Raw genomic sequence first — 10,836 nt, 5'->3', positions numbered from 1 at the left:
TGCTTGCCTCTTGAGTATAGAAGTATTTCTCCCTGTTCTATTTTCTGAAATGGTGTAGGATTGGTACTTTGTCTCCCTTAAATGTCTGATAAAATTCACTGGTGCAGTCATCAAGCTGGAGTTTTCTTTGTGGAAAGTGTTTTGCTTATAAATTCAATTTTTTAAATAGACATTGAGACATTTAGATTTTCTTTTCCTTCTTGTGTCACTTTTGGTAATTTATATATATATTTTTTTAGGAATTTGTTCATTTTGCTTAAGTTACTGAATTATTGGCATAAAGTTGTTCCAAGTATCCCTTTAATATCTATGGGATTTCATTCGCATTTTGGCTATGTTAAAATTAAAACTTCTATACACAAATGTAGATGACAAATAATAAATCAAAAGAAATGTGTAACATGTAGCAGAAAAAGGATGTATTTGCATGTGTATATGTATGGCAGGAGCAAACAATCTACTGGCACAGAGGGAATTATACACTGTAGTGTGACAAATACCATGAAGGCACACAGAGAACACACAGAATGGGTACCCAGTCCAATATGGGGAATCAAAACTATGATGTCCAAGTGGTAGGTTAGCTTGTCCAACTATAGGTAAATGAATATAATCAAATTTATAGACACAAGAAAGCTGAGACTCAGATCCCCAGACATAGTTACTTCATCATGGTTACCTACTTGTTGAGGTCGAGTCAACTGGCTCCTTTTTCACTGGCACAGCTTTAATTACAAAATAAAACACATCTTTGTTTTTGTAAAATAATAAATTACAAAAACCACCAAGATAAAAAGTCCAAAAGACAAAATGTAAACCACCTGTATTTTGACCTCCTTCCAGATATTTTTGTACACTTATGTTAACATAGGTACACACATATATTCACATTAGGACAGCACTGTACTTGCTAAATTATATTCTGCTTTTTTTTTTTTTTTCCTGAGGTGAAACTATATTTTTTGGACATATTTTAACGCAAATAAAGAACTTTACATCAGTTTTTAATGGGTCAAGAGTACTCCATTGCATGTACCAACCATAATTTCCTTAACTAGTGTCCTAGTGATGGGCACTTGTTTCTAGAAGCATTATTTTTATAAAAGGTGGCAAAGAGTATCCTTGTGATTTTCTTATTTCCTTAGGGTATATGCCTCAGAAATGAGACAGCTATGGGGCAAAGGTTAAAGCATGTTAAATTTTGGTAAATAGGGTTGTACCAATTTCACCTTCAAACCAAAAATGCCTGACAGTAATCGTATCCCACACTCCTATCAACAATGATAGACAAAAAAACAACTGTTTGGAAGTGTGACAACTTTACGTTTGTTAACTGAATATTTGTTTTTCTTGGCTTAGGAATGTTCTATTGGCATTTTTCGTCAATTTTAGTAATTGGAGTGTTTAAATTTTTAATTGATTTCTAACAGCTCTTTGTATATTATGAATCCTTTTTGCACATGATTCTAATGTATTTTCCACTGGTTCACTGTTTTCTAACTTTGTAGATTATAATCTTCGTGTAGTTAAATTTGCGTTTTTTTCTTTTCTTTTCTTTTCTTTTTTTTAGACAGTTTCACTCTTGTTGGCCAGGCTGGAGTGCAATGGCGCGATCTCGGCTCACTGCAACCTCCGCCTCCCTGCTTCAAGTGATTCTCCTGCCTCCTCCTCCCGAGTAGCTGGGATTTCAGGGCGCCCGCCACCACGCCCGCCTAATTCTTTGTATTTTTAGTAGATGAGGTTTCACCATGTTGGCCAGGGTGGTCTCCAACTCCTGACCTCAGGTGATCTACCTGCCTTGGCCTCCCAGAGTGCTGGAATTACAGGCGTGAGCCACCGCCATTTCTCGAATAATCTTTTTCCTACTGACCAGTAATTTGTAATGTATAGTTTACTGGTTACCACTGAGATTTCTGGAGTTGTCTGGCTCCAACGCTTAAAAGTAATGGTCTTGGGCAACTCTGTAAAATGGAGATAACAATTGCACCTACCTTACAGAGATGTGCGAGTTAAATAAGATAACCTGAAAAAGTATTCCAGTACTTGACACACAATTCTCAGCAAATGTGACCATACTAAACACTCACACATACACGGGAATTTCTGGATTCTCTATCTCCCATGTCTCATCTACGTAATCCATCCAGCAACATTCCATTACTACCCCACTGTCCTTTTTTTCCCTCTTCTCTAAAGAGACACGGTCCTTTCTAAGGGCCCGTTTTCCCTCATTTCAACAAAAAAGTCACCTCACAGTTGCCTAATAACTAGAGCCTGAAAAATCATAACCTTGGGGGTAAAAATAAGCTTTGCTTCACAAAGTAGTGAGAATCAAAGCCCAACCAAGGCACTGAACAAACGCTGGGGATGGGAAGGTGTCTGTTTCTTCCAACACATATTTTGAAAGGTTGACCGCCTACTTTGTTTCAGCCTTTGGATGATCATGGAAGTTCTCAAAAGCTAGCATCTCCTCTTCCAACTCTTGTTTACAGCCTTAAGTAGTTCCCCATGTGACCCCAGGTGGGCCCTGAACTTGGGATAACCAGGACAGGAGACTTGGAGCAGGAGGTGCGGGAGCGAGGAGGGCTCTCTTCTGGGTGATTGGTCCCGACCTGAGGTTCCCTCGTGGCAAGCTGAGCCAACTCCCCATTCGTGGGCTGATGCCCAGCCGCGGCAGGCAGGCGGCTTCGGGAGCGATTATCTGCACATACGGGGACGACGGCAGGCGGGCTAAAGGAGAGAGGGTGGCGGCAGGATTACCATTTGAGGCTCTCAAAGAGTGTGGGGAAGAGGGAAGGAGAGGCGCGAAAAGAAGGAAAACGCCTGGAGACGCTGTGTGGGCCAGAGGCTAGGGAGACCGGCTTCGCGCTCCAACGACGCGCGTCACTCTGCCTCCCAGAGGCAAGTGCCTGGGGCTCCATTTTCCGTCCCCTGAAGCTCTGGGGATCTCTGAGTCTACCCAGGGCCCTCCAGGAACGCCTTCGGGAACGCATCCCAGCCCCGCCGCTACCGCAGTCACCGGTGACCGCTCCCGCCTCGGTTTGTTTGTCTCCTCCCTCTAACGGCTCCGGCAGCATCTGGCTTCCGTGGCGTCGGTGACGTCGGCGTGGGGGTGGGACTTCCTGCTTCGCGCGCCGCTGGGGCCCTGGACAGAGCCCGCTCCTCCAAGCTGGAGGGGCGGTGCGATGAGGCAGCTTCGGGGCTGGAGGTCAGCACGGCGGGTGGCGCCGCACCCCTGAGGAGCCCGGTCCACACGGAAGAGCGGGGCTTTCCACCGCCGCCGCCGCCTTCGGACCTCTCCCGGGATACTTCACATTTCCCTAGGGACAGGAGCCCGAGGGGTCCGCTCGGCCCTCCTCCTCTTCAGCTTGCGCTGCGAGCTAAAGAGCTAGGCGTGGCGGGCTGGGCCGACACCCCGCTGTAGGACTGTAACCCTTAGTCCCAATGCCTCCGTAAGCGGAGTTGAGTGGGTGCAGGTGGTTGGAGCTGTGGAGGTGTCCCCGGTGGCGAGCGCGGCCAGAACTGCGGTCACTTAAGTTTTCCGTGTGCGCGTTTCAAGGAGCATGCGTGCGTCTGGTATGTAACCTCTGTTTCTGGGAACGGCGTCTTGTTTGTATTTTGGAATACTCATTTTGACCCTCCACAAACTGCCCTTAAATACTTTTTTTATTTTCCTCGTAAAGTAGTGGAAGCTCGTATTAGAAAAGTAGGCAGAGAGACTTGTTGTGAAGCCAGTTGGACGCACGTGAAACTCTTTATGGAGCTTTTGGATGCACACTGGCTTGGTGGTTGTGTAGCCAGTTTGGTAATTGGCCAAACGTGTAAGTACCTCCAGCTTAATTTACGATGAAAAAGCTGTGCTACCATTTTCCTTGGCTTTGAAGACAATTTGAATGAACCGTGATGTCGACTGTCATTACTAAGATAACACCTAAAATATGTTAGCGTATGCCAGGTTTAAATACTTTGGTGAATCCTCAGTGTCCAACTATTTTGACCATAATCAATGGCCATTTTGTTCTTAAAAATATCCACTGCTAAGTATTTTTAAAGCCTTTAGTTAGTTGAAATGAGGAAGCTCTTTCAAATCTTACAGATGTCTAGGATGAGGAGAGACTTGTCTGAATTTCGTGTATATGATACTTATAATCTATTCAGACTTTGAGCAGCTCTAAAACAGAGTAGGTTGTTAAAGCAGTGCTTCTGTTACCAAGCAACATCTCTGTAAACAAGTCTGACATTTAAAACACAATAAATGTATCTATCCTACGGTTACCTGGATTCAGAATTCTCCGTATTTATGAGTTTAGCCTGCAAGTGGTTAGAATTAATACTCACCTTTTGTATTGAGGTTTGATTTCAAACTCAGTTTGTTCAGAATTAGAATGCTTTATTTATTTAAGACTGAGTGTCGCTCTGTCTCCCAGACTGGAGTGCAGTAGCGCGATCTCGGCTCACTGCAACCTCCGCCTCCTGCGTTCAGGCGATTCTCCCGCCTCAGCCTTCTGAGTAGCTGGCATTACAGGCGCGCGCCACCACGCCTGGCTAATTTTTGTATTTTATTAGAGATGGGATTTCACCATGTTGGCCAGGCTGGTCTCGAACTCCCGACCTCAGATGATCCGCCCACCTGAGCCTCCCAAAGTGCTGGGATTACAGGTGTGAGCCATCGCACCAGGCCAGAAGGCTTTATGTTACAGGTGTCACACAGGACTCTCCTGAGAGTTGCAAATGGTTTTGAGTTGTCCTTTGGTTATTTAGGACAGAGTATGCTGGGTGTTCCCCTTACTTTGAGTATTTTCTTTCCAGATCAGAGGAAGTGTGCAGACTGTATTTAGAACATTCTCAAATAATAGTGAAATACAATTTAGAATTCCGTGCAGCACTGGAAGAATGAAATACGGATTATTCACAGGTTGTTGGGTTTTTTTTTTGAGACAGAGTTTCATTTTTGTCGCCCAGGCTGGAATGCAATGGTGTGATCTCGGCTCACTGCAACTTCCGCCTCCCGGTTTCAAGCGATTCTCACATCTCAGCCTCCCGAGTAGCTGGGGTTACAGGCGCATGCCACCATGCCCTGCTAATTTTTGTATTTTTGGTAGAGATGGGGTTTCACCATATTGCCCAGGCTGGTCACGAACTCCTGACCTCAGGCGATCTGCCCCCCTTGGCCTCCTAAAGTGCTGGGATTACAGGCATGAGCCAGCGTGCCTATTCACAAGTAGTTTTTAATCCTTGGTTTACCAGTCACCTCACTGTCTCTTCTTATTGAACCCTTAATGATACAATTTTTATGGCAAGTTGTTTTCAGAACACTTTTTGAATGATCTTTTGAATCAATAACCTTTCAAGTAAGCAAGTATGTGAGAAAATCTGAGACGTGATGAGACTAAATGACTTTGAAATCCATTAATAATGGGAATTGGAACTTGAAGTTTAATGTTCTTTATGTCAGATGCTCTTATGTATTGCTCAAATCCATGGACTTCATTTTAGTTCTCTCCTTTTTTCTTTTCTATATGCTGATGTTGAAGTAATGAAATATTCAAAAGTTGAGCAAGACGGAGAAGAAGAAAAATCAAGAATGACTCATATAATTCTTAGTAATCAGAAATCAGCATTATGTCATGGGATGTTCTAATTCAAGAAGCTTAGAATGAAATCTTAACAGAAAGATTAGTGAATTTTAGTGACTTGTCAGAATTTCCCCACCCCTAGGTACTGTCTCTTTGCCTAAAGTAAATGAGCTTGCTTTTAATTTTGTCATACATAATGTATTAGGTTCAGTAAGTAAATTGTCCACATTGTTTAGCCTGTATTGCTTTTAGGGAATGTGTGTAAATCTGTGTAAAAAACTTCCTATTAATCCAAGTTCACGTTTCTTGACTTAGCTGAACTCTTCGAAATCCTCTCGCCTTGCCTTTTCAAGCACATGTTCTTCATGGAAAAGGTGTCTGTGCCCAGATTGGTTTCTTCACTATCCCCTTAAACCTGCTCTATACTTTATCCTTTCCATATTAGTCTGCATGTCCTGATCTTGTTCCCTTCTTTCTTAAAATCTAAATTGTACCTTTTCTATAAGGTTCAACTCCACCATGACCTCATACATACATAGGAATAGTATGTATTTGTGAGTTATATTTATTTGATACTTACACTTTTTGTTATATTATTTTAACTTTTTTGACTTCCTAACTAGATTATAAGCTTATTAAGGGCAGGACTTTCAGATCTCGATGAGCTATATTCTTAGTCTTTTCCAAATAGAAGTTGCTGAATAAATATTTCTTAAGGATGACTGATGAGGCTTTGTGTCCCCACCCAAATCTCACCTTGAATTATAATCTCCATAATCCCCGTGTGTCAGGGGAGAGACCAGGTGGAGGGAATTGGATCATGGCAGCAATTTCCCCCATGCTGTTCTCGCGACAGTGAGTTCTCATGAGATGTGGTGGTTATATAAGTGTTTGGTAGTTCCTCCTATGTCCATTCTCCTTCCTGCTACATTGCGAAGAAGGTGCCTTGCTTTCCCTTCACCTTCTGCCATGATTGTAAGTTTTCTGAGGCCCCTCCACCCATGTGGAACTGTGAATCAATTAAACCTCTTTCCTTTACAAATTACCCAATCTCAGGCAGTTCTTTATAGCAATATGAAAATGGACTAATGCAATGACAATTATGTATTTCTACTCTCCCCCCTTTTGTAAGTATTGTGAAAGTAAGGTTGTTGAGAGAAGAGAGTAACTGAAGGAGAAATGGCAACAGTAAACTGTAAAAAAGATTAAAGAGTAGGAAATCAGAAATAAAGATTCTGTTCCTAGAAAGTGAGTATTTGAGAATTTCCCATGGCAATACCAGCAGTAAGGACTCTCAGGAATGCTGGTACTATCTTCAGTGGGCTTGGGGAGTTTGGTCAATTTCCTGGTTCCTAGTAGAATATTAGTTTATTAATTATATATTTTTTTCATCAGGATTCCCCTCTTTAGGTCATGGAGAGATCACTGACTGTCAAGTCTAGTACTGTTTCTTTCTTTTTCTTTTTTTTTGAGTTGGAGTCTTGCTCTGTCTCCCAGGCTGGAGTGCAGTGGTGCAATCTTAGCTCACTGCAACCTCAAACTTGTGGGCTCACGCGGTTCTCCTGCCTCAGCCTCCCAAGTGGCTGGGGCTACAGGTGCATGCCACCACACCTGGCTTTTTTTTGTATTTTGAGTAGAGACAGGGTTTCACCACATTTACCAGGCTGGTCTCAGAACTCCTGGCCTCAAGTGATCCACTCACCTTGACCTCCCAAAGTGCTGGGATTGTAGGTATGAGCCACCATGCCTGGCCTACTATTTCTTTTAACTGAGCTATAATCCAGAATGGAAGAAATTAAGAAAGGAAATGCCCAGTTATTTGCCTTCTGTATATTGTGACTTCAGATTGCTTTTGGACTAAAATTCAGAGTTAGTAGGAACCTAAACCTGGCCATTCCCTTTTGGAAAGCACATATCTGTCTCAAAATATGTCTATAAAATATCCATGTAGTTTTTGCAGTCTCAACAAAGATCCTGTATCTGATGCTTATAACGAAGAGTTACTTCAGTTGAAGGTAAAAAAAGTGAAGTTGAGTCTCAGAATGCTTTCATAAATACTCGTTTGATTCAGTTATTTCTTGAGTGAATTTGCCATTCTGGCTTCTGAGTTGTTGCCCAGTAACACAATTTCAGTATAATGTAGCAACCCTTGAAAACAGTAGCATTAGACTATAGGGATTTTCCCGATGAAGCTGCATTGCCTATCTCTGATGTTCATAATCATCCTCTCTCAAGTGTGATTGCATTTTGTTTTAAGGCAGCTATTTCAGATATTGTTAAACTTAAGGGGCATACACTATATGGTCTTAAGGATATTTTTTAGAGTACTGTCGAATTATAACTTCTTGCACATTGTTTTACATAGAGATGCATGATAAGTATGTATTGAATTATTTTGTGGGTGAAGGACACGTGGACACGTGAAGATATTGGTTTAATTAAAGATTATTCTGGGCAGAAAAACTATTATGTAATAACAGACTTCTCTACAACTGATATAGCCAGCCAGAGCTGGGGTGGATGAAGTTGAAATGGTTCTTTGTAACATTTTTGTATTACTTCTAGAACTTCATAGAAAGCTTAGATCAATAAGCACAATTTAATAGGCACTGTAATTTTTTTTTTTTTTTTGAAACATAGTCTCACTCTGTCTGCAGGCTGGAGTGCAGTGGTGTGATCTCGGCTCACTGCAACCTCCGCCTTCTGGGTTCAAGCAATTCTCCTGCCTTAGCCTCCCCAAGTAGCTGGGACTACAGGCACGTGCCACCATGCCCGGCTAATTTTTTGATTTTTAAGAGGGACGGAATTTCACCGTGTTAGCCAGGGTGGTCTCAATCTCCTGACCTTATGATCCACCCGCCTTGGCCTCCCAAAGTGCTGGGATTGCAGGTGTGAGCCACTGCGCCCAGCCTAGGCACTGTAATTTTGTGGGAAGAGAATTGTGATTCAGGAGACCAAGGCTTGACTGGGTGAGTCACTTTACCTTTCGTGGCCTATCTTCTCATTTGAAAATATAAATCTCTGAAAGTTTCCTTCAGAAATTGTATGCTTCCAATTTAAAGCAAATTTTATTTCTCCTGTTTATGGGTTTAATCAATATTTGAGTGCCTATTATGTGTCTTGCGCTATGCTAGGCACTGGGGGGATTGTGAATAAGACATAGTGCTAAGTCTCAAGCACCTTATTGTCTGATGGGAGAAATGGACAAAGTAATTAGTAATTTGTAATAAAGCATGTTAAATTTCATAAGTATAGGTAAGAATGTGTTCTGGGACATGTAGGAAGGATACCTGGCCTAGAACTAGAAAGAATACGCTACAATTGAGGACTGTCTCTTTAGAATCTTGTAAGTGTAGTTTGTAGGGTGTACTTGGACCGGAGGGAGTTAGTCAAAGAAAACTAGGGAGACATTTCTTGAAGTTGGAGAGAGAGAAGAGTCATCAACGTTAGCGGTAGTTGAAATACCAGGTATAGGTGAGGTTCCTAGAGAGAGTTGTGTAGAATCAGAAGGGAGCTTGTGAACACCAGAATGTAATAGGAAGGGGGAGAAAGAAAGTAGGGAGGAAAACCAGAGTAGGGTAAGATTTTGGAAACCTTATCAATGTGAAGGAATGGACATCATATTTAGTTTATTGATTAAGTGGAAATTGTTGCTCAAGAAACGTTGAGTGTGTAATCCTATAAACGTAAACCCATCTAAATGAAGATGCCCTCTACAAAGATCTGAACTTACAAATGGGGGTAGTTTAAGTTCTTGCTTAGCAGCATAACAGAGGAAAGAGCCTGGATCCTGAGAGTGAAGGTTAGATTACTAGCTTCATGACTTTTTGAACCAGTTACTTAGTTTTTTGGTCCTCATTGTCTGAATGTGTAAAATGATATATATATATATATATATATTTTTTTTTTTTTATTTTTTTTATTTTTTTACTTTTTATTTTTTTACAAGAGTCTTGTATGGATTAAAACAAGGTAAGTTGTAAACCTGACTTTTAGTGGGCATTCTTTATTCATTTTTATCCGTGTCATTATTAATGACTCTTCTGAACTACATACCCTTCTTTTCCTTCCCCATCCCCAGTCATATTCTTTTATCCTTCAAGATCCACCAAAATTCCTGCCTTTTCTTTGATATTTTCCTGTATGGATGATATTCCAAATTTTCTGTAATGGAATGAACATGTCCTGTGTCCCTTAGAATTAGCAACACTATTCTTTTTTCTTTTTCTTTTTTAAAGCGTTAAGAAGGAAATTGTAGTATCTAACATGTGAGAAGTCTGGAGATAGGTGGTTCTAAGATTGTCAATTAAGTGGCTCAGTGATAATCTTTAAGAACCTGGATTCTTTTTGCTTGGTCATCCTTTGAACTCAGCCTTGATTACTACAACTGTCATCAGATTTTCCAAAGTTTGGAAGAGATAACTTCTTTCTTCTACCTAGCCCTTTTTAAACAGCTTTATTGAGGTATATTTTACCTACCATAAAAACCACTCATTGTAAGTGTACAATTTAATGGTGTTTAGCAACTTTATAGAGTTGTGCAACTGTCATCACAAGGCAATTTCTGAACATTTTATCAATCTCCCAGATTCTCTCAAGCTCATTTGCATTTAATGTAACTCCTTCCCACAGCCCCAGAGAATCACTGATCTACTTTCTATCACTATAAATTTGTCTAGTTCTAGATATTTCATATAAGTGGAATCAATATAGTCTTTCGCATCTGGCTTCTTTCATTTCATGCTTTTGAGGTTTATTTAATGTATGTATATCAATGTTTTGTTCTTTTTAATTGTTGAATAGTATTCTTGTCTATTTTCCGTTCACCAGGTGAATAGTATTGGTGAATAGTATTTCCCATTTATTGGTAACTGGTGTATTCCCCATTCACTAGATGATAGACATTGGATTGTTTCCAGTTTTTGGCTATTATGAATAATGCTGCTATGAAGATTTGTCTGTAATTCCTTGTGTGAGCATGTTCATTTCTTTTGGGTAAATTCCTAGGAGTGGAATTGCTGAATTATATGGTAAGCTTATTTTTAACTTTTAAAGAAACTGTCAAAGTGTTTTCCAAAGTAGCTGTACCAATTATATCCTACCAGCAATGTATGAGGATTCCAGTTTCTCCACGTCCTCACCAACAGTTGTTGTCTTTTTAATTGTAGCCATTCTAGTGACTATCTAGTAGTAGCCCATTGTAATTTTAATTTGCATTTCCCTGCACACTAATGTTGGATACCCTTTTCTGTGGTTGTTG

The 10,836-nt window shown here is 40.9% G+C and overlaps 1 protein-coding gene across 9 annotated transcripts in view; it reads left to right on the top strand.

The window, feature by feature from the left end:
• The first annotated feature begins 3,153 nt into the window (after positions 1-3,153).
• Positions 3,154-10,836, top strand: part of CEP83 (centrosomal protein 83) — a 192,538-nt gene continuing 184,855 nt past the window's right edge. For all 9 annotated transcript variants that reach the window (XM_030939510.1, XM_030939512.1, XM_010383920.2 and 6 more), the window contains exon 1: positions 3,154-3,576. The gene's annotated coding sequence lies outside the window, so the exon portion shown is untranslated. The remainder of the gene's footprint in view (positions 3,577-10,836) is intronic.

This window comes from Rhinopithecus roxellana, chromosome 10 (assembly GCF_007565055.1).
Source record: "Rhinopithecus roxellana isolate Shanxi Qingling chromosome 10, ASM756505v1, whole genome shotgun sequence".
NCBI lineage: Eukaryota > Metazoa > Chordata > Mammalia > Primates > Cercopithecidae > Rhinopithecus > Rhinopithecus roxellana.
Note: the sequence above shows the minus strand (reverse complement) of the source record. Positions and strands in the feature narration are given on the sequence as shown.